The following is a 22,372-nucleotide window of genomic DNA, read 5'->3' as shown; positions in this document are numbered from 1 at the left end:
CTCATGATGCTGAAAGCAGGGGTTAAGCGGACAGTGAGAAATGCCTGTTAAATTCTCTGAAACGATTACTATGAGATTTGAGGATAGAAATGCCCCGCTCCCCAACTGCCCAACCCAAGTCTGGTAATACCTCTAACTTTTGATTGCAGTAACCAACATGCCCAGTGCAATCAGACTCACCAGTTGCCCAAGGCAAAAAGCCTAGAGTTGTTTTTCCTGCATCCTTATTTCTCACCTTTATGTTCAGCCAGTCAATAAGCCCTGCCAAGCTTACTTCCTAAGCGTTCCTCAAATCTGACCCATTTCTCCATTTCTCCTACCAGTGCTTTAGTTCATGATTTCCTCAGTCTTCTCTTGCCTTGATTCCCTCAGTAGCTTCTTGTTTCCTCACCTCTCATTTTCCCCTTGGTGATGATTCTCCTCAAAGTGGCCTGAGCTATCTTTCCAAGAGGCAGATCAGACCATTTCTCACCCCCTCCTCCATTTAGGTGGTAAAGAATCTGCCTGCAATGTGGGAGACCAGGGTTCAGTCCCTGGGTAGGGAAGATCCTCTGGAGAAGGGAATGGCAACCCACTCCAGTATTCTTGCCTGGAGAATTCCATGGACAGAGGAGCCTGGCAAGGTCCATGGGGTTGCAAAGAGTCAGATATGACTGGGTGACTAACACTTTCTTTTCTTTCCTCCACTGAAGTGTAACTCACTTTACAATACCTGAGACCAGAAGCTCTCAAAGTGTGGTCATGGAGCCAGCAGCCACAGCATCTCTGAAAACCTGTTAAAGTAGGTACTTTTTAGAGACCTACTGAATGAGAAACTCGGGGTACACCACCCCCCATTTGGGTCCAGCAAGCCCTCCGGGTGATTCTTATGAGTGCTCAGATTTAGACCTCCCACCCTAAAGCCCTGGTTCACAATTCTGCTTGCACATTAGTATAAACCTGGGGAGCTTTTAAACATTCCAACGCCTCCCCCATGGGCTTATTAAATCTGAGTCCCTGGGAGTGGGAGCTGTTCATCCATGTTTTTTAAGAGTTCCCAAGGTGATTTCAGTTTGCAGTCAAGGCTGACGACTACTGTTCTTCAGGATGAAGTCCCAACTCTTCCGTCCTGTCTCCCCACGCTCCTTCTATCCTCCTTCTAGAATCATAGGGAATCATTTACACTTCTCTGAGGCCACAGTCTCTTATCTCTGAGCATCTGCACACATCTCCCCCCTTCCCGCCCCTCCCTCTCCCCCCTGATGCCTCCTTGTCTACAACACAGAGATCAGAAGACACCTCTACAGAAGAGCCTTCCCTGATCCCCTCTCCCCGTCTGGGTGAGATGCCTCTCCCCTGAACACCCACAGCATCCACATTACAGCACTTTCCCCATCGTCTTGTTATTCTCTGCTTAGTTGTCTGCTTCCTCTAGCAGCCTGAGGACAGGGACTCTCAAAGACAGTGCCTGGCACATAGTAGATGTGGCATGATCTTACACATTCTATGCCCTCTTCCTGGGTTGCTTGCCTGTGCCTTGTCCATGGGGTGAATTCCTATACCACCTTCAACATGCAGCTCAGATATCGCATCTTGGTAGAAATCTCTGAATCCCCTGTCTAGGTTAGGGACTTTTTCTCTGGGTTCCCACAGCACTCTCACCTTAATCTGGTCCTGGCCCTTAGCACATGGGGTGGTCATGGTCTGTTTACTTATTTGTCTCCTTGCTGGGAGCAGCTTGAGGTCAGGGGTGGGGCCGTGTGCAACCTCAAATCTCAGCCCCTAGAACTGTGCCTAGCACATCTTATGTGCTCAGTAAACATCTGGAGAATGGGTAACTGAGTAATGTGAAGACCTTTCCCTTCTCCATGTCTGCTGTCACTATTCCTGTCTGGACCATGGTTGCTTTATTGCAATAGTGCCCTGATTAATCCTCATCTCTGCTTTCTCCAGTCCATCTGTTACCTGCCTCCCCCCCCACCCACCCAGTTCCCCACGTGGCTTTCACCACATCCCTCTTGGACTCAAACACTTACAGTGATTCCTCATTGTCTGCAGAGCAGATATCAGAGTGGCATTCAAAGTCCTTCCCAACAGTGCCTGTCTTTCCTGCCATACCTCTCCTCATTGCCCTATATATAGGACTGGCTATATCATTTGTGGGTGGGGTCTGGGGCAAAATGAAAATGCAGAGTCCCATTGTAAAAAATGTATTCAGATGTTCAAGACAGCAACAGCAGCACATTCAACCAAGCATGGCGGGGGCCCTTGTGAGTGCTAGGTCCTGTGCTTGGGCACAGGCCTGCCCCTGCATATAGCCAGTGTGCTGGCCGGATGAATTCACTGTTCCCTGAACTGCTGTGTGGGCTCATTTTCTCCATGTTGGTCAGGCTGTTCCCATCTCTTCTACTGCTGTCACCACTCCAAAGCTCCTCTTCCCCACAGATCTGCCTCTTCCCTGTCCTTTGGGTACCTCCTACCATTTCAGACCACAGTAGTTTCTACCACACAACCTGAGAGCCATGATTATTTTTCTATATGTAGTCATGTCTCTGTACTGACTTTTAAGCTACTTGAGGGCAGAGATACTCTTGTGTTCATCTTGGCAGTTTCTACAGATCTAACACAGTGCTTTGTACTCATCTCAGTCAGTTGACTGACTCAGGGAAAATATGGCCCAGCTCCAGTAACCAAGTGTGCCAAAAAACATTAGACACTGAGAACCTGACTTGAGTCCCTCGTGATTAGCTGTGTAATATTGAAAGAGTCACTTCCTTCAAAGCCCTAGCTTTGCCCTCTACAAAAGATGATACTTTAATTGTTTTCTGCTAGTATCTTGTCCTCTGCTAATGTTTTCAAAATCCTCTTTTTTTAATGCACCTAAAATTTTTAAAAATACATATTTTATATCACATAATTGCAATATCTGAATCTTGAGGATCTGATTCTGTTTCTGTTTTTTCTGGCCTCATGGTGTGCTTTGTAATTTTGGATTATGAGTTCATGTTCAGCCAGACTCTATTGATGGGAATCTGGAAGCAGATGGAAGGTGTGTTCCTCCAGTAAGAATTTGTGTTTGCTTCTTCCAGGTGCTTCAGGGCATTGTTAACCCAGCAATACTTTGAGTGAACTGTTTATTCCCAAACACAAGAGGTGTGCCTTATTTGTCTATATGATCCAAGCTTAGCTTGTAGATGCTCAATGTGGATTTGTTGATTGAATGGATGAATGAATAAGACCTCTATGAGTTTTTTCAGAAGCCCAATAAGAACTATAACCTCTGGTGGTAACAAAGGACAGTAGGTGCATTAGGAAAATAATTACTAACATTTATTGAGTACTTATGTGCCAGGTATCATTCTTAGTGCAGCGTGTGTATTAATTCACTTGATTCTCACTATAACACTGTGAGGTAGGTACTATTGTTGTCTTCATTTTACAGAGGAGGCTCAGACAGGCTGAGTAACTTGGCCAAGGTCACACAGCTAGTGAATGGTGGAACTCAGATATGAACCCAGAGATACATCCCACCCTGAAGATACATTTAACCACCATCTTATATTGAAGGAGAGAGGAATAGTCATGACAGTAGCAGTAAGAGTAGAAAATTTCCATACTGTTGGAGGGAACTCAGGAGTCACCCAGGCCACACCAGGCATGGAGGGAAACATGGCATAATCTTGTATCGTCAGTTAACCCTTGTATGTAGGCTTCCCCACCCCAGCTAGAATAGGAGCAGTTTGAAGGCAGGAACAATGGTTTACAACTCATTGAAATGTTTCAAAGATATTTGCTGAATGAACAAATGAATTTAAAATTCATTTAAGAGTAAACACATGAATCCTTTAAATAAAGTATATCACATGTTACATGTCAGACAAACTGGCGATAAAGATTTCACTTTACTTTAAAATTTGAAAATGCCTAGATGTGACCATAACACAGTCTGGTACAGTCACACCTTACATTTGTCTCAGCGCATGCCACTTAGGACCCTTTGGGAAAGAAGGAAGAAACTTGGATTCTGCCTTCATAGGCCCTGAGGCTGTCAGGAACCAAAGGCCACTGTATTTGTAACCCATCCCTTTGGCTGCTATCCAGATCTAGGAGGGCCTGAAGGAAAGAGGGGCTTTATTTTCTCTTGTCCTTGCCAAGGCTAGGAAAGAATTTGAGTGTGGACTCTCAGTAAACATTCTGGGTCTTCCCTCCAGCACTGGTCTGATGGAATGAAATCCTCAGTCTCTACCAATCTTGGTTCAATATTTACCTGGGGGTTTGCAGTGAGCCTGGGGACAGGGTTCCAGAATGAAGAGGAATGGAGTTGGGGAGTGAGGGGAGGGGTGTGTGTGTGTGTGTGTGTGTGTGTGTGTGTACTGTGTGAGGAATGGCAGGCGTGGGGTGGGTGGTACCAGGTTGCAAGGCAATGAGAGTGAGGTCTGGACAGAGAGTGTCGGAGAAGAAATAACTCCTTAGTACATATTGGTTCCCTTCCCAGGACTTCCCCTTGCTGAAACAACCTGCCTGATCCCCATGTCCTCAATCCCTCAGATTGAGGCAGTTAGCCACCCAGGTTCCCAGCTTGACTTTCCTTATGGGTGTGTGCAGAGGGGGTGATGATTAAGAGGGTGAAGAGAGGCTCTGGGAATAGGAGTTTGCCCCATAACTGTGCTGATATATTCATTGCCTCTATCCTGCTGGTGGACACACAGCAAGCCCTTCCCTCTCCTACTCCCTGGACAGACCAGGACTCAGTGCTAGAAAACCCTTGGGGACGTCATTGCCAAAGAATGTAATATGGAGCCCGTTGGATCTGAGGAGCATGAGCAACATTCAGGCAGCTGGCAGGGTCTTGGCTGGAAAGAGATATGGAAGTTAGGAGCATGTAGGTGAGAGTTGAAACTGCCCAAAGGGAGTACATAGAAAGAAAAGCAGAGAAAAGGGCTTGCGGAGGTATTATGGTCTGTGAAGTGGGAACAGGACATGCGAGTCATAGGTTTGAAGAGCCTTCGTGTATTTATCCATCCATCCATTCATTCAACGTTTACTGAGCTTTGTGCCAGATACCAAGTTTGAAGAAGAAGTTGGGGATTCAAGAGGGAGAAGGGTTAAGAGGGGATCCCTGGGTGGATTCAGATGAAGGAGAAGGGAGGGGCAGAGCTGCTGGGTTCTCTCCTGCTAGGAGAGCAGGTCTGTTAACACAAAGCTGCATCTGCCTCCCAGCCTGCTCCCCCACCCCCGCACCTCCTCCTGTCTACTCATCCACACAAGCCTCATGGCGGCTTTCTATTGCCCTGTACCCCTTCCACGTTCTTTCTGGGCACTTAACTGTGGCGCCAGCAGCACCCCTACTGAGAGCTCAGGCAATCCCCAGGGGCGGGTTGGTGGGGGCGGTGCGGGAAGGGATGACAGTTTGGAAAAAAAGAGCCGGATGGAAAAGGAGCTGTCTGTCTGTCTGTAATTAGCTCCAGCTGCTGTTGCGCGGCAGCGCTGGGGGCGTCAGGAGTGTGAATGCATGCGGATGAACCCGCGTGCGTGGCTCCTCATTGCTATCACTATTTTTCACCGTCTTGTGCGCTTGCTTCAGCCTCGCAGCTCTGCAACCTCTCCTGTCCCCGAAGGTCCCAAAGGACAGAGTGTTCCACAGGCAGCACCAGCTTGAATCACTAACGCTGCTAAGCAGAAGGACAACAAATCTAGGCCCCCATATGTCCTGGATACACGAGCCCTTGCTCTCTCCCTCCACCCACGCTTCCTGAATGTTTCCTACTGACTGAAGCCCAGCACTTGAAATTAACAACACCTTAACTTCTGGCAAAGAGCTTTCACAGCTGGCAGGCTGTGTCTCCTCAGACAGCCAGAGGGGCAGCATTTTACAGGTGAGGACCCCGAGACCCAGGCAAGCAGGGAGATTGGCGCAGGGTCACCTGGCCAGTTGGTGGCAGAGCTGTGTCTGGGATGCAGGTGGCCGGTCCCCAGCAGGGCGCTGCCAAGAGGGCTGATACCGGGTGGCACTGGCTTTGCTCTCTGTGCTGCCGAGAATCTGGAAATCACGACTCCAAGACCTGGCTCAGCAACTGATGAAATCTAGGACCTCTGAGGCTGAGTCCAGACTAAGAGCTTATTTAGAGCCTGCCGCGTGCCCACCACTGAGCCAGTGCTTATGGTGGCCTGAAACAGGGGTCCAGCATAGCCCCTGCTCTTAAAGAAATGACAATCTGAATGGAGAGACTGAGCTTAGATACTAAGTCCAAAGGAATCCCAAGGGCTTCCCTCTTTTCTGCTAACCAGTCTGTTACCAGGGACCATAACTCAGAGACCTCTGCATTTACCTCCCTCCTGACCCAGTACTGTGGAGTGATGGGTAGCAAGGGCTAAGGGTGAAGGATAGGGAAGATGGGGGAAGAAAGGAAAAACTAGGGTTCCTTCTAGGTGTCAGGCAGTGTGCCTGATACATGTTATAAATATGTCATCTAAATGACATCTATATCTTTATACATAAACACATGCATACCTAACCTGACTCTCATCCAAATAAAGAGTTTAAGACAGTGTCTGGTAGGTATTAATAGAAAGCACCAAGAGGATGCTAACTATTCTTCCTTCATATCATCACCATCTTCTTTATCATTATCTACATTATCTCAGTTAATCCTTCTAACTCTAGGAGGTAGCAACCTTTCTTTTCATGATGGACCTAAAAATAGGGAAGCCAAGAGTTTATTGTATTCAACCCTGGGGGGCGGGTACTGAGAATGCAAATGAGAACCCAATACCTTTGTATTGGTAGCCTTTGGGGACCTCTCCATCTCGCAGGACTAATGGGGCGCACATAAATACTCATGGTCCAGCTGTGCTGTGGTCGAAGGGAGCAGCATCACCCGGGCACTGATGGTAAGTGATCTGGTATCCAGAAGTTAGGTGGGATTTTCAGATGAAGGACATTTGAGCTGAATTTTGAGGGATGGAGGGTTTGGCCAGGAGGAGCAGTGGAGGGAGGGGAAGGACATTTGGGCAGAGGGAGCAGTATTTGCATGAAAGAGCCTGTTCCAGAGGGCGGGAGGATGGTTGGGGTGGCGTGAGGGGGGTGGTGGGGGTGGTTGGGGTTGGGGTGGTGTGCGATTGGCAGCAGCACAGGGGGCAGAAAGGTGGTTGGGAGCAGCTTATACTAGGCTTCGTTGGCCAGGCTGAGTTTTGCACCTTGTTCTGTGAGCAAAGGGGCTCAAAGTGGGTTAGACCGATTGGGAAGCCATCTCAAGGCATGAAGTGGCGGGAGCTCTGGCTCAGGAGCGTGCAGTGGGAGCAGGAAACCATTCCAGGGACATGTCACAGAAACCACAGGGCTAATGTTGTGGAGTATTAAGGAGAGAGAAAAGGTGACAATGACCCTGAGCTTCCAGCTCGGGCCCCTGGTGTTGCTGTTTACAGAGACAGGGTTGGCAGGGGCATGAGTGGGGACAGGCGACAAGTTCCGTGGGACTTGTAGGGTGTGGGTTGCCAGTGGGACTTAGTGGACACATCCAGCAGGAAGTGGGGTGAGAGCTGAGGGCTGAGAACCCACCAGGGTCTAAGTGGCATTAGCTGACCCTGTGGGACCGGATGGAGTATCTCTTGTCCCGTTTACTCCTACAGGACAAGGGCTGGGGACAGAGCCAGGGGAGCCCCAGCATGAAAGGGGTGTGATGGCGGGGACACTGGCCCAGGGTGAGAAGACACAGCCCCTTCCAGAAACCCCATCCCTTCTCCTCAAGACCAGTGTCCCTTTTCCATGGCTATGCTCCCACCAGTGAAGGGACGTGCTCTGTGTGCAGAACTCATGTCACACGGGGGTGAGCCATGGAAAGGACAATCACTTCAGCTTTTGGGTTCTTTGGTGGGGTGTGTCTTCTGATGAAATCCAATAAATGAACCACCAGGGATTTGGGACAGAAAGGACAAGTACAAGGGCTACATGATGACAGCTGGAGCATTCAGTGCAAACAACCGAGTATTCAGTGCTGCGGAACTGGAAGCACATTCACGAGGGCATTTCTAAAGATCTACTCTGTGCAAACTACCATGGGTCTCCTAGGAGCCCTAAAGCTTCAATTAGACCTAGTGGGTCCCCTAACCAAATCCCATAATACCATACATCTAAAGCCCCAAGTTAGTCATGAAAGTTTCAGTTACACTCTGAATGTAAGAGACCCCAAACTGCCATCTTGACAGATATTTGATTTATTGTTAAATTCCTGGGACCGTATCAGTAGTGGTTCTGAACACTTTACTCACATGAACTCACTTATTCCTCATGAATATTATAGACCCTGTTTGTGTGTGTGTGTGTGTGTGTTAGTAGCTCAGTCGTGTCTGACTCTTTGTGACCCCATGAACTGTAGCCCACCAGCCTCTTCTGTCCATGGAATTCTCCAGGCAGGAATGGGGTGCCATTTCCTCCAGAGGATCTTCCCAAGCTAGGGATCAAACCCACATCTCTTGCATTGCAGGTGGATTCTTTACCGTCTGAACCACCAGGGAAGTATATATACATATACTATATATACATATATAAGTATACGTATATAAGTATATATATAATAGTAACAATATATATATAATATTAATAGTAACAATCATAGCATATCATGTTTCCTGAGAACTTAATGTAGGCCCAGCATGGTTCTAAACACATTAGACGAAATAATTCCTAATTCCACATGCACAACACTGTGAGGGGGGTGTTATTACTATCTCCATTTTACAGGTAAAGAAACAAATCACAGAAAGATTAAGTAGCTCAAGGTCATACAGCTTATAGGAGGCCTGGGTTGTGAGTCTAAGTCTACCAGTGTGGCTTCAGCATGCTATTAACCACCCAGGCCTTCTGTGTGCAGTTGCTTCAGTTGTGTCCAACTCTTTGCGACCCCATGGACTGTAGCCCGCCAGGCTCCTCTGTCCATGGGATTCTCCAGGCAAGAATACTGGAGTGGGTTTTCATGCCCTCCTCCAGGGGATCTTCCCCACCCAGGGATCGAACCTGCATCTCCTGCATTGCAGGCAGATTCTGTACCACCTGGGAAACACCAGGCCTTCTAGAGCCTCTAGTAGCTCAGAACACCTCTAGATAAGAGTTCTCTGTCCATTTAGCACTTCAGATTGGTAGCATCAATGATTTTGATCTGCAGTTCAGATATTTAAAACTGCTCCGGGTCTTTGTGAAAAAAAAAAAAAAAAAAAAAAAAAACAAAAAAACAAAAAAAAAAAACAAAAACAAAACCTAGGAGCTGCTGCCTGAATGAGAAGTCAGGATTCAGAAGACATTTACACATGCTTTCCTGGGTAAGAGAGTCAGGATGGAGGCTGGGGCTGGTTATAGGAATCAGAGTCCAGCGATCTTCCTCCCCATCCCCTGCCCTCATTCCACAAGATGGAGCACCACATTTCTTAAGGTGTGGCTCAAGGAACGCTTTTTAAACATGCAGATTCCAGGGATGAACCCCAAGCCCAGACACTCTGTATCTCTATGGAGATTATAGCTGGAATATGCATTTGAGCCAACTCCTGGACTGAAGTAGTTCCACAACTGGTCTCACTTAAGTCTCTGAGACGATGAAAGCCTGTCTGCTAATTCTACAGGTACCCAAAGTGTGGCTAGGGGGGCTTCCTCCGCAGCCCCTTTGCCAAGCAGAATCAGGGAGGGCTTGAATGCAGAGAGCACGCTGAGGGCATGCCTGCACAGAAAGCAGAGCTCTTTTTTGCCACCACACCCCTTGAAAGAGAGTGACTCCTCAGGAGTGGGCGGGGAGGGGGAAGAGAGGAAGTGAAGGAAATCCTCTTGAAGCTGAAGCACCCTGGCGCCCAGACAAGGGGATGTCCTGAAGGGTGAGGGAGGATGGGAGACAGGGTGTCGGGGGTGTGCGCTGGTGGGTCAGCAGCCAGAGGATCAGAGAGCCACAGTGGGAGTGGCCATGCTAGGTATTGATGTTGCAGTTGCAGTCAGCTTTACAGGAACCAGAGATTCGAAATTTTAGGTGGGACTCCTTTCTTTTTGTTGAGTGCTTGGGGTGGCTCGGAAACCTGTGTTCGATCCCTGAGTCGGCAACATCCCCTGGAGAAGGGAATGGCAACCCACTCCAGTATTCTTGCCTGGAGAATCCCCATAGACCGAAGAGCCTGGTGGGCTGCAGTCCATGGGGTTGCTAAGAGTTGGACATGACTGAGCCTCTGTACTCTCTAGGGAGCTTCACCCTTCTGGACCCCACCCTCTCAGAAATAACTCCATTTCATCACTAGGAAAGGAGTAGCAAAGCTCAGTCTGTGGTTGAGGAAAGCCAAGAAAATGATTGCATGGATCCCTAATGCTGAATCTGTCTAGTTAGCTAGCTGGGGGATGGGGTGGATATAAAATCAGTGAGAGGAAAGGCTTGGAAATGCTCTCATCTGGTGGGACTGGGAAGCAAAGGAGGAAGAGAGCTACTTTAAGGAAATGGTAACCCTGATGGTGGTAGATCTGCCCTGGACAGGACTTCCTGCTGCTGTAACCCATTCTCAGATGATGGTTCATACAGCAGAGAGCTGGAAATCTTAATCGTGGCTGATTTTTGTGAAATATTTATTTTGTACCTGGCACTATGCTGGGCCTTACATGCATAACCTCATTTCACGACACTCTTTGATAGATCCTACTAATATTGTGCCCATTTTACAGATGAGGCTGAGAGAGGTTATATGACTTGCCCAAGGCCATGCAGCTAGGGAGTGGCAGAGCCAGGATTTCAGCCCAGGTAGTCTTACTCCCAAACTCTGTTTATTAGGCCCTAGGAAGGGTGTAGGGATATGGGGATGCCTTCCCCTGGGCCCGTGGTTCTGCTTGGGCAACCTCTCTTTGCATCTGATAGCTTCTGGTGAACAAGGTGAGTGACTGTATCTATCATCAATTCCCTTGGGTATGAGTTCCCAATCCAAGGAACAGGTGGGGCAGAGGCTCCAAGGCTAAGTCCCTATGCGATCCGCTCCTTTGATCCACCCTCTTGGGCTGGAGAAATGCCGGGGCTGAGGGGTCCCAGAGTATTTGATCTGTTTGATTCTTTGTACCAAGGACTCTTCACATTTTTGAGAGTCCCTAGTTCAGTGGCTCAGGCAACTGAGCCCGGGGATGCCTGTGCAGGGAACCCTTCTATCTCCTATCCCACTGTAGCAGATGAGCTCCTTCCTCTTCCCTGTCCCCAGATTCATTAAATGCATCTTTGTCCTGTTACCCAAATTCTGAGTCTCACCTTAGTAAGCTGTCTTGTACTTCACTTTCACGAGAACTTTCCCTTTTTGCCAATGGACTCTCTTGGTCCTTTTGGCCTTGACCTAGGTCCTGCTTCCAGCTCCTGCTCTGAGGTTTATCTCTGTACCTACAGTAATCTCATGTTCCTGCACTCTCTTCTCTCTGCTACCAGAGTTGCCGTCAGGATGGGATACATCCAGGTGAGTCTTAACAGATTGACCCTCCCAAGAAGTTGGCATTTTAACTGGTGTCAAAGCCCCATGTCAAAGGAATTATGAACTTAAGAATTTTCAAGCCCTTGGGTGGGGATAGGGAGAGATTTGGAAGGGCAAGGGAATGTTCTTAACACTCCTGGAATACCATGAAGTAGACATCTAATTCAGGCTACCACCAGGCCAGAAGTTGGCTTATTTTTTTTAGAATCCATCACATCGAATGAACTCCCTCCTCTCACTCACCACTCAAGGTTTTGACTAAAAAGTCTTCCAGATGATGAACTTCTATGATGCAAGCATCATTTTCTCAGAGCTCTGTTGGAAGGACTGCTAAGCTCCATGAATTACCAAAGACCACACAAACAGTAGTAGTCAAAGTAAAGCCACATTCCTCCCGAGACTAGTTTCTTTCTATAACCTGAGAACGAATCCAATCTCCACCCTAGACAGGGTGATTTTCCTCTTTTCATTTCTCTGGCACTGATATGAGCCCTCTTCTCCTCTAATCTTCCTCAGACTCTTAGCAGAATACAAATGAGAAGCTGCTGATTTTGCCAGGCTGAGAAATTGAAAGTAGCCAGTTTTGCTTTTTCTCTGCCAAAGACAGTGTTCCTTCTGTGCTGCTATATATGGAAAGAAGGGCAAGACCTTCTGACCGTGTTATGTTCTTATTCATGACCCATCAAGTCATTATGAAAGCCTAGAGGGACACTGTTTTTAGTATGGATCCTGGTAAGTTTATCCAGATAATTTCCTATCAAAGGCATCCCTCACACTCGCCTCCAAACATGTCCTGTCCCCTAAGAATGATTTGGTGTTGGGGCAGGTAACAGGGGTGGAATCTGTCATCTAGGACTCTTTTGAGCCCTTGTTTGAGCTGCTTCAGGGACTGACAGACTGGCCAGAGACTATGTCCAGTGTCTCAGGAAAGCAGTAAATAAAAGCTCCTCCTTTCCTGGGGAGCCCATGTCTATTTTGGCCTCTCTTTCCATCAAACTGGGAAGATGTTGAAAAGGGCCATCTCGCTGCAGAGCAGGGAGCTTGCAGTGTGGTGGCTGCGTTTCTAATTGGGCTGACTATCAGCCCAAGCCCCACTGCCCTTTTCAACACAGAGGAGTTGCTAAATTCTATTTCAACTGTCCTGCTTACATCTTGCCCCGTTTCAGCAATTTGCTTTGTAAAAGATGGAGAAGCCAGCAGTGACTGTACCCACAACAGTAGCTGAGGTCACATTTAAGAAATTCAAATGCTCAGGGCGCGCTTCTCCCATTAAGTCCAACTCGAGCCATTGGATGTGCACAGCACTGCTCAACAGAAGACCCCCGAAGGCTGTGTGGCATTTCTAGTATGCTGGGGGTTTGGGAAAGAACGAAAAGGCATTTTCATTTTCCGAACTCAGAAGCACTTCCGGGGGTGGGGGAGGGTGTCAGGAATTCTTTCAAAGTCATGGGCCTGCCCACACCTGACTGATGACCTTCCCTAGGCCCTTCCCTCCCCGCCCCAAATAAAAGACAGTATGAGTAACAACGAGCCCCGGTACTTACAGGTGCAGAGGATTTTCGGACAGAAAAATGGAGAAGGCAGGTTCCTGAATGCCTGCTGAGTCAGTTGCATCAGCTTAGGAAGTGATGATTGTAAAAATAAGATGTTTGGAAAGTCTTGTCGCCCTCTCCTCTTGTTTTTTTCAGTCCATATCCAAACTCAGACAACCCCCTCTACCTCCCCAGGACATCTGTCTTTCCTGGCTGCCTGGCGCCTCCATGCCCCTTCTCGTGAGGGTGCTGGCAGCCACACTGCCTCTTGGAGCCTGTGGCCCAGCAAGGTAGTCAGGCTCCTGGGATTAGGCTGGCAAGAATGACTGTCCTCCAAACGATCAGCCCAGAGAAAGAGAGAGCGCAAGCAAACCCGAAAACAGGTCCAGGATGGAGAGCTCCTAGTGCTGAACGTGTTTCTGGCGTATTCCGAAAGTGGCATCCACAGCAGAGAAAGTGTCCCAAAATAGCTCAGGCTGCCAATGCCTCGCTGAAACCTGAGAAAGAATTGCTGAATTCAAAGATCTGGGTCGCTGTGGGTGTGTGATCAAAGTGCGGATTTGTTGGTAGGAGGAACTCGAGCCATGAGCTTAGGAGAGACGTGAGGTCACCTGGGGCATGGCCTGCCTTCTCTCTTCCAACTTGGTTAAGTGGCTGGTGGTGTCAGAAAGCTCCCCTGTGCAGAGTTGGGGGCTGGCAGGAGTTCCTGGGGATGCTGTTCTCATTCCCAGGTCTCTGATGCACTGACAGTATGAAATAGCAGTGCTCTATTTTCTGCATTTCCAACATGGGAACTGATACTGTGCAAAGGTTTCTTTAAGATGCTGCTCCATAACTGATGAAATTCCCCTTCCAGTAGATTTTTCATTTCTTTTGACCTTTGGCAAAATAAATGTCAGCGCCTAAAAAATCAACAGAGAAGGGCAAACAGTAGGGTCTCTGTGATTTTCTTGGGATTTGAGAAATCTCTCCTCCCTGGCTTCTGACTGGATGGTGTTTATACAATGCTGCCTATGGTACTGGGAAGGCTGAGGTCCACTCAGTCACATGGTCTCATTTTGTTATTTGCAAGATCTTGGGTCATTCTCCTTTAATCAGGTGTGTTGAAATTTTAGGATTGTCTGCAGAGAGTGTGGGTCAGTATGTGAAAAGTATAGCACACATCTCCCTTGGATCAGCCTTGGGGTTTAAGAAGAAAAAAGCAGAGCATTTGGTTTCTGGCTCTAGATCTGCCTGTCTTTTGCTGAGTGATCTGGGACAAGTCACTTCTCTTCGCTGGATCTCAGGGTAAAATGAAGACAGTAATCCCCATTCTAATCCTAATCCAATGGTGTCTGACTCTGCAACTCTCTGGACTGTAGCTCACCAGGCTCCTCTGTTGGTGGAATTTTCCAGGCAAGAATACTGGAGTGGGTTGCCATGACCTCATCCATGGGATCTTCCCGACCCAGGGATCAAATCCATGTCTCTTGTGTCTCCTGCAATGGCAGGTGGGTGCTTTACCACTAGCACCACTGGGGAAGCCCCAGTGGTATCAATAGTGAAGATTAACGCCAAGGGTCACAAGAGTGCTACTACGGGGAGGGTTTGTCTCTCTCAGTATTTGACGGCAGGCTTCAGTTCCTTAGGGGACCCTGACTGGTAGCCTGTATCAACACGCCTACAGTGAGCCCAGTGCATACCGCAGCACTAGGCACTAGGGGCTTCATGCATAGGGGTCGTTATGTCCAGTTCCAAGCTGTAGGACTGTCGATCAGTTACTTAGTGCCCAGGAGTTCAGTTTTCCCATCTATCAAGTGGGTATACAAATTAATAATAATACAGGTCTACAATCCTTTATCTGAAACCATTGAGACTACATATGTTCTGGATTTCACAAGTTTTTTTTTTTTATATATTTTAGTAAAGCAATATGGTACATACAACATATATAATACCCCTTGTGGAATCTGGGGCAAGTATTCTGTCATCAATCACACTAATATTTCTCAATGGGATAAATGAATAGCCTGGGCTTCCCTGGTGGCTCAGACAGTAAAAAATCTGCCTGCAATGCAGGAGACCCAGGTTCAATACCTGGGTTGGGAAGATCCCCTGGAGAAGGGAATGGCAACCCACTCCAGGATTCTTGCCTGGAGAACTCCATGGACAGAGGAGCCTGGTGGACTACAGTCTATGGGGTTGCAAAAATTAGGACATGATTGACTGAGTGAATAACACACAGAACAATTCAGGCCCAGTTTGGCTACCATATGAGCTTGCCACAAAATTTCAGTTTTCAGAATCCTTTGGATGTCAAAAAGCCAGGTAAGAAATTGTGGACAATGAAAGAAGCTAATGTTTCTTTGGGCTTCCCTGGTGGCTCAGCAGTAACTAATCCACCTGTCAGTGCAGGAGACCTGGCTTCAATCCCTGGCTCAGGAACATCTCCTTGAGAAGGAAATGGCAACCGACTCCAGTGTTCTTGCCTGGGAAATCCCATGGACAGAGGAGCCTGGCAGGCTACAGTCCATGGGGTTACAAAGAGTTGGCATGACTTAGCTACTAAACAACGTTTCTTTAGTGTGTGCCATGTGCGAGGTATGGTTCTAAGCAGTTTGTACACATTGACTGATTTAGTTGGGCCAATAACCCTATGAGGTAGGCATTATTATTATCACCATCATGCCCATTTTACAGATGAAGAAACTGAGGCTCAGAGAGGTTAAATCACCTGAGCAGAGTCCCAAAGCCAGTGAGGGGCAAAACTGGGATTCTAACCCAGACAGTTCAGCCTAAGAATCTGTGCTCTTAACCATCTTCTGTACAAGCTCAATGGGGTTAAAATGAGGCTTCAAAGGCCCACAGGGGCCAAGCAAGTCACTGTGAAAAAGTCAGTGGCTGGTGGGTACTGAGGCAAAATGGTGAGCCAGTGGTCCATCTACAAGGAGCAGCTTACCCAGCTCCACCTGACTGTTCCCATCTCAGAACCAGGATCTGAGTTTTCTGTTTTTCCCGCATTATGTAGGTGAAATCTCCTGACTTTCAAATGTTAGCAATACTTTAAAAAATGGCAAAAACATTGTAGGGGTCAAATAAAATCCTTCTACAGTCTGAATCCAGCCTGTGGCTGCTAGTTTACAGACTCTGTGATGAGGAAATAGATGTGAAAGAGCTTTGAAAACTGAAGAACGTGTTCTAGACACAGACAGTCTCATTCTTAGGGTTAAGGTATTCTTTTTTTTTCCTTCACCGTGTCTAGTTTTTTGAAAACTGGTATTCCTGGCCTGATGGAGATGAAAAGTAGGAATTAAATAGAGACTTCAGTGAACTTGAATGCTTCATTCCTTTGGCAGGCTGGATAAATGAGAAGCCTAGGTGTACTGGATGGGCTAAGCCTCAGAATTCCTGCCACACCCACAGGCCCCTTCTAAAGAGTTTCCATCCGCAGACCCTAGCCGAGGGAAGGAGCAGTTTCTTATGAATAGGTGGCTATGTTTGGTACCCACGTGACCCTGCTTCTCCCTGCCAATAGCCGACTGAGCCAGGAGAGGGCATCTGATCCAAGAGCAGTCACTCTATAGGCTGGCAAGTTGCCTAGGAGGGAACGTGGGATGAGAACTTTGCCCAACAAGCACAGTGGTGACTAAATTTGGACCAATGAGAGTCTCTCGCTTGGGGAGCTTGAATACCAGACCTAGAAAGAGTGAGCAGTTGGCAACAGGGGCAGAATACAGGCAGCAGGGCTCACAAATAAGCAGGCCCAGGAGAGATGACTGAGCTTCAACTAGGTGCCAGACACTTGACACATGTTTTGTGTTTAAAACATTCAAAGATCCTGTGAGGTAGGTACCGTTATTATCCCTGTTTTACAGAAAAGATAACAGGCCAGTGCTGGGAGTTGGAATCCTGGTTTATTTGATATTAAATTCAGGATGTATACCTGTGGCTGATTCATATTGATGTATGGCAGAAACCATCACAATATTGTGAAGCAATTATCCTCCAATTAAAATAAATTAGTTAATTAAAAATAATATCCAGGGTGTCCAGACCCCTAAGCCAGCTGTTCTTAAACTCTAGAGGGTTTCAGAATCACTTGGGTCAAAATGCAGATTCCTCGGCCTCACTCCGGACCTACTGAGTCTGACTCTCTGAATGTGGAGCCCCACCTCCCAACTCTGCATCTGCATTTTAACAGTCCTCGCAGAAGAATGACTAATGCAAAGGGCTTCCCAACCACACTTAGAGAAATGCAGTTTGAGGGAGTATGGCAGGTACTGTAAACTGCTCTGCCTTCACCTTCAGAAATAAGGTCAAGGTCAATAGATGAGGTCAAAGTCCAATTGACGCTCTTTGGGAAATGGGGCCGATTCTACAAATATGAGGACATTAGTCTGTCCTCTTTTCTAATTCCAGAAGTATCCACTGACACCAGTTACCTGAGGAAAGATGGCAGGCCTGAGATGAAGGCTCAGCACTTTGTAGAGGAAAACCTACCTGTTCTTCAACAGGCAGAGCTCATAGCAGCCATACCGTCACTAAGCATTTTCCACGAAGAGCACACATTGCAGAGACTTCCAGTATTGGCAGCAAAGAACAGGAGAGAAAATGCCCAAAGGCAGAGACATAGATTATAAACCATGGGATTTAAAAATGTAAATCTACTTCCTAGGCCAAACATAGAGATTCTCCTCAGCGCTAGAATAGTTGTATAAAAGATCCATCTATGCTCTTCTTCACACCATTGATGAGAGGGTTGAACAGGATGGGACCAAGGCTAGAAGCTGCCTTCTAGATTGTTGTAGAACCCCAGTCTGGCTATAGTATTGAGCCAGTTGAGAATTCATTTGCCTTTAGGAACTCTCCCTGGAGAGACCAGTAATAGTCTGAAGGCTGCTTGGAGTGTCTCAAGTCAGAAACTGGTTTGTGAGCCAAATGCTTAATGGCATCAGGCAAATATTCCTACAAGACAGTTGGGTGGTCCAAGGGATGGCAAAAGTCAAATGTGCTGGCCAAGTCCTGCCCAGCAGGGCTTGAATTTGCACTTGGCAAGTTCTATTTCTCTCATGCTCCTTTATGTGGACACTTTATGTATGTTAATATCCTCACTTAGGCTAAGGTCAAACTCTGTTCTTCTCAGTTCTGGCCAGAAATATTTCCTGTCTTACAGGTATCTGATCTGATCTTTGTTGATATTTTCACTGTGAGGGATTCCCTAAAGAAGGTCTTTGGATAAGTGCCCATCCTCCAGGAAAATTATTGCAGTCCTCGGGTGCAATGAGAAAGCCTGAGGACGATGTAGCCAGTGTTTTGTAAAGCAAACCTATTTCATTGAAAGAACTGTCCTTTATTCTGAGATTGTTTGCTTCTCTTTTTGTGTTTAAAGAAAAACCTTTCTAGGAAATGATAATTTGAGGTTGTTTTGTCTTGCTTGTTCCTTTACTTGGAGAAATAAAAACCTGGCAACCTACTGTCAGTCTACCCAGATTTTTGGTTTGTGATAGCTGCCAGTCTTGGGAACCTGGCTTAATTTGTTTCAGTTCTGCTAGAACCTCTAGGTACCTTCTATCACCACTTCCATTCTAAGTGCTTATAAATTACCTGCTTCATAATCTGCGGCAGAATCTCTCCAAGGATTGACATCAAGCTTACAGCTCTGGAGTTTACAGTATACTGGTCTGTAGTTTCCTTCTTTAAGAAAATTGGGATGCTGCCCATGTGCAATCCTTTGATATCCCTCCTGTTCTCTCCGATTGCACAGGACAGCAGCTAATGCAAGGCAGTTCCGTTTGCTCTTCTTATAATGTTTTTTTCCCTGTAGAGTTGGACATGCATATACATGTTGTTTGGGGAATTTGCAGCACATCCAATGAAAGTGTAATTCCCAACTAACAGTCAAATCCTTCTCTTTGGAGCTACCCAGAACACACCTACCCTCTCTTCCATATGACAGCCCTTCAGAGACTCGAAGACAGTGTGTGACTCTCCTTTGAGTTAAGAGCACCAGCTGAGTCAGACAGTCGCGAGTGACAAGCCCAGCTTCACCCCCTCTCAGCTGTGGGAGCCCAGGTGAGTTACTTGATTTTATTTTCTCTCCACTTGTTTTTTTTTTTTTTAAAGCTGATTTATAAAATTAGGGTTAAAAAAACCACTTCATTGGTTCGTTGTGTGATAAATGATGTGATATATGTAAAGAGCTTAACCCAGTGCCTGGCAGAGTGAGGATTCCGTGAATGCAAGCTCTTTCCCCCTTCGATTTATAAAGAGCCAGGTGGGCATTTTAAGCATCAAGGCTATTGGAGAAGTGGGGTGAGCAATGGGGTGAGGGAGGTGGCAGACCCTCAAGTAGATCAGGTCTTTCTCTACCCTGAGGTTGTCTCTTTTCTGTTATCTTGATGCTTGCTTGCTAGTGCTGGCGGGGAGAGGCTATCATGCAGAATCTCAGGAAAAGTTTATTTTCAAGAGCTGGAGAGCTATTTGTTGACATATTGAGCTGTCTCTTGTTTATTCTTATTTCCCTGAGCAGCTAGCCCAAACTCAATTACCTTTTGTGAGGCAGCAGGCATGTGACACTTCCTACTAGCTGTATTGATCAGTGTAGACTGGGCCAGACATGAGAGATCTGCGATGCTAAGCAGCAGTTTCTGGGCTTTTCCTTCCTTAGTAGGCTTCCCCTCTCTGTGTCTATAGAGACACTGGCACGAACAAAATGAAAATCTGGGACCCAAATGGCCTGAGCCTGCAAGCACTCTTGCTAGGTAGCCACCTTAGAAGACGGCTGATGATTAATGGTCACAATGAACCAGAACTTGAACTCCTGGAGTGTCCAGAGTCAGAGTGGTTTTCTAACAGGAGCTCTTTGCACACCCTGGGTTTTGCAAGCAATTGCATGATATGAACTCCAAATGCCATTGCAGCTAGAAAAAGTTTGGAAGGAGACACACCCAACTGTGAACAGACAGAGGAATGGAACTTGAGGGGATGGGGTGGGGTGGGGTAGGTGCAGGACTGGCTTTATCTGTAGGTAGGATTTCAAGTTTTTATCCTGAGAATATATTCCTAGATTACTTGTGTAATTCTTAGGCATAAATAAAAGTAGAAAAATAAGAAATTGGATTTTAAAAAAGTAATAATAAAAAATAAAAGTAAGCCATTAGAGACAGTTTTCAGAGGTCACTACTGACCAAGGATCTCAGTGATACAAGAATTAAGCCTATTGGAGGAGAAAGGTTACTTGGGTGGGGAGATGTTGGGGGCCCTTAGAGAGAGGAGAGGAGAGGGCTAGAGATAGAACTGTAGAGGAACATACCTTTGAAAAGAAAGAAAAATATTTTTTTCTTCTAATACAATAATATTTATATGGACAGATGAGAGAATACAGCTAAGAAAAACAAAAGTAAAAATTCTCTTTAATCCAGTCACTCAGGTATGGTCACTGTTAACATTTTGGTATACATCTTTCCAAACTGTATTTTTTTTCTCTGCAAAAATATACATATTTATTTTATAAAAATAAGATAGTCATTTTCACTGGACACTGGAGATGTACAATGATTTGTTCAATCGTTCAGTGGATTGGGTTCTAACACTGGCATTTAGGTAATTTCCAAGTTTTTATGATCATAAACAACAGTGCTTTCTAGCTATGTGACCTTGGGAAAGCTAACTAATCTCTCTGTGCCTCATCTGAAAATGAGAGTGATAATACCTACCTCATAGGGCTGCTGTGAGCAGCAAATGAGATTTTGCATGTATAGTGCTTAGCACAGTGCCTGGCACAGTAAACGTTAGCTGTTATTATTAAGTATAATAATAATAATTGTTGTTGGGTTCCCTGTGAGAACTTTTTGGTTTAGGGTAGGGGGAGAGTGACTGGAAGTTTTCCCTTTGAGTAGTATACTACAGTGAGTTCTGGAGTCAAATGGAGCTGTATGGTTTTGGTCATGTCAGTTCACTTCACCGAGACTCAGTTTTCTTATCTGTAAACTGAGAATTAAAAACACCTAGCTTACAGGATAGATGTTGGGATCAAATGAGAGAATGCAGGTAAAACCCTCAGCATAGTTCTTGGCATGTAGCAAGAGTTCCAAGTCAGTTGGTATTATTATTATTACTATTATTATTATCACAATGATGATTCAGCCATTAGTGGGGGTAGGAAGAGCACAGTGGTACTTGGGGAGTGTTTCTAATCACTTGTCTATTTAACAAGAGATTCTGGAATCAGACTAACTTGGGCTCATATCAGGGCTTTGCCATGTGCTGGTTCTATGATATTGGTTACAATTTCTCCAAGCACCTCTCACCATTTGTAAAAGAATATATTATATACACACACACATATATATAATAAAACTGAATCACTGCTTAACACCTGAAATTAACATAACATTATAAATCAATTGTACTTCAATAAAAAATAAAATTGAAAAAAAGAAAATGAAGGAAAAAATTTCTAAAGCATAAAATAAATGGGAATGGCATCAGTGCCTACCTTGCAGGTGTGGCCACGAGGTGTGAAGGATATAAAATAAGTGTGGTGCTTAGCCTGAGTGCCCAGGTATTGTTGGGTGATAATTATCTTTGGTTGTTGGAGCATGGGGAGGTTTATAACAAGCTAAATGCTTCCCCCCAGCCCCTAGATTCTGAGTCCCTGGGGTACTTCAACTTCACCTAAAGGCTTTGCCCTATTCGGGGCTCAGGGACCATTTCTGCCCTTAGTATAAGGGTTGGAGGGCTCCTTATTCAGAAGTCTCTGGCAAACCTTTTTGTTAATTCTACTCTGATCTTGTGCCCCAGTTCTAGAAAGCAGGCTAAAGTCCTGCTTCTATGAGCAAGCTCTCACCTGGTATGCTTAAGATTGGCATGCTTTTCTTGCCAGTTGTCTGGATGCCCTGGAGTCTCATTGTTGAATTCTAACCCTATGGCGGGGTAGCTGGTTGCCAGATTTCCCTCTGAGTCTCTGACACTAGGGCCAGTTGGCTTTTTAGTTGTCACCATTGCTGGGCTCTCTTAAGCCCCGTGGCCCATCCTTCCAAACCCTGGTTTACCCGCACCTGAACCCACTCTTCTCCACTGCTCCACTCAGCCTCCAGCCCTGTTCCCTCTATCCCCTACCTGCTCTTCCACGGCCCACTGGTCGTAGCGCCTGGCTCCCATGACCCTGGTGTCCACTCAGCCACAGAGAGAATGTCTCATTTCCTGAGCCAAGACCCTTTCGGTCTCATCTCTTTACTTGTGTGACTCTCCTCTTTCCTTTGGGATGGCCAGAGGTGGGCAGAGTGGCCTGGTGCAGCTACTGGGGGCGAGGGGAAGAAGGGTGGAGTTGCATAGGCCAAGTGCTAAAGCGGAGCTTCTGGAGGGCTGTCAAGTGAAACGCGGCCAGAGGCAAATGTCAGAGCCTATATAGAGGC

At 46.5% G+C, this 22,372-nt stretch overlaps 1 protein-coding gene across 2 annotated transcripts in view; it reads left to right on the top strand.

The window, feature by feature from the left end:
- The window catches only part of RTL9 (retrotransposon Gag like 9), a 153,427-nt gene that overhangs the window by 123,396 nt on the left and 7,659 nt on the right, over positions 1-22,372 (top strand). The window contains exon 3 of one of the 2 annotated variants that reach the window (XM_044936767.2): positions 18,913-19,028. The gene's annotated coding sequence lies outside the window, so the exon portion shown is untranslated. Of the gene's footprint in view, positions 1-18,741; positions 19,029-22,372 lie in introns of those variants that run through there. The other variant, XM_006071598.4, reaches the window with a different exon arrangement.

The sequence above is a fragment of the Bubalus bubalis genome, chromosome X (genome assembly GCF_019923935.1).
Source record: "Bubalus bubalis isolate 160015118507 breed Murrah chromosome X, NDDB_SH_1, whole genome shotgun sequence".
Lineage (NCBI taxonomy): Eukaryota > Metazoa > Chordata > Mammalia > Artiodactyla > Bovidae > Bubalus > Bubalus bubalis.
The sequence above is the reverse complement of the archived record's forward strand: the minus strand, read 5'-3'. Positions and strand labels throughout refer to the sequence as shown.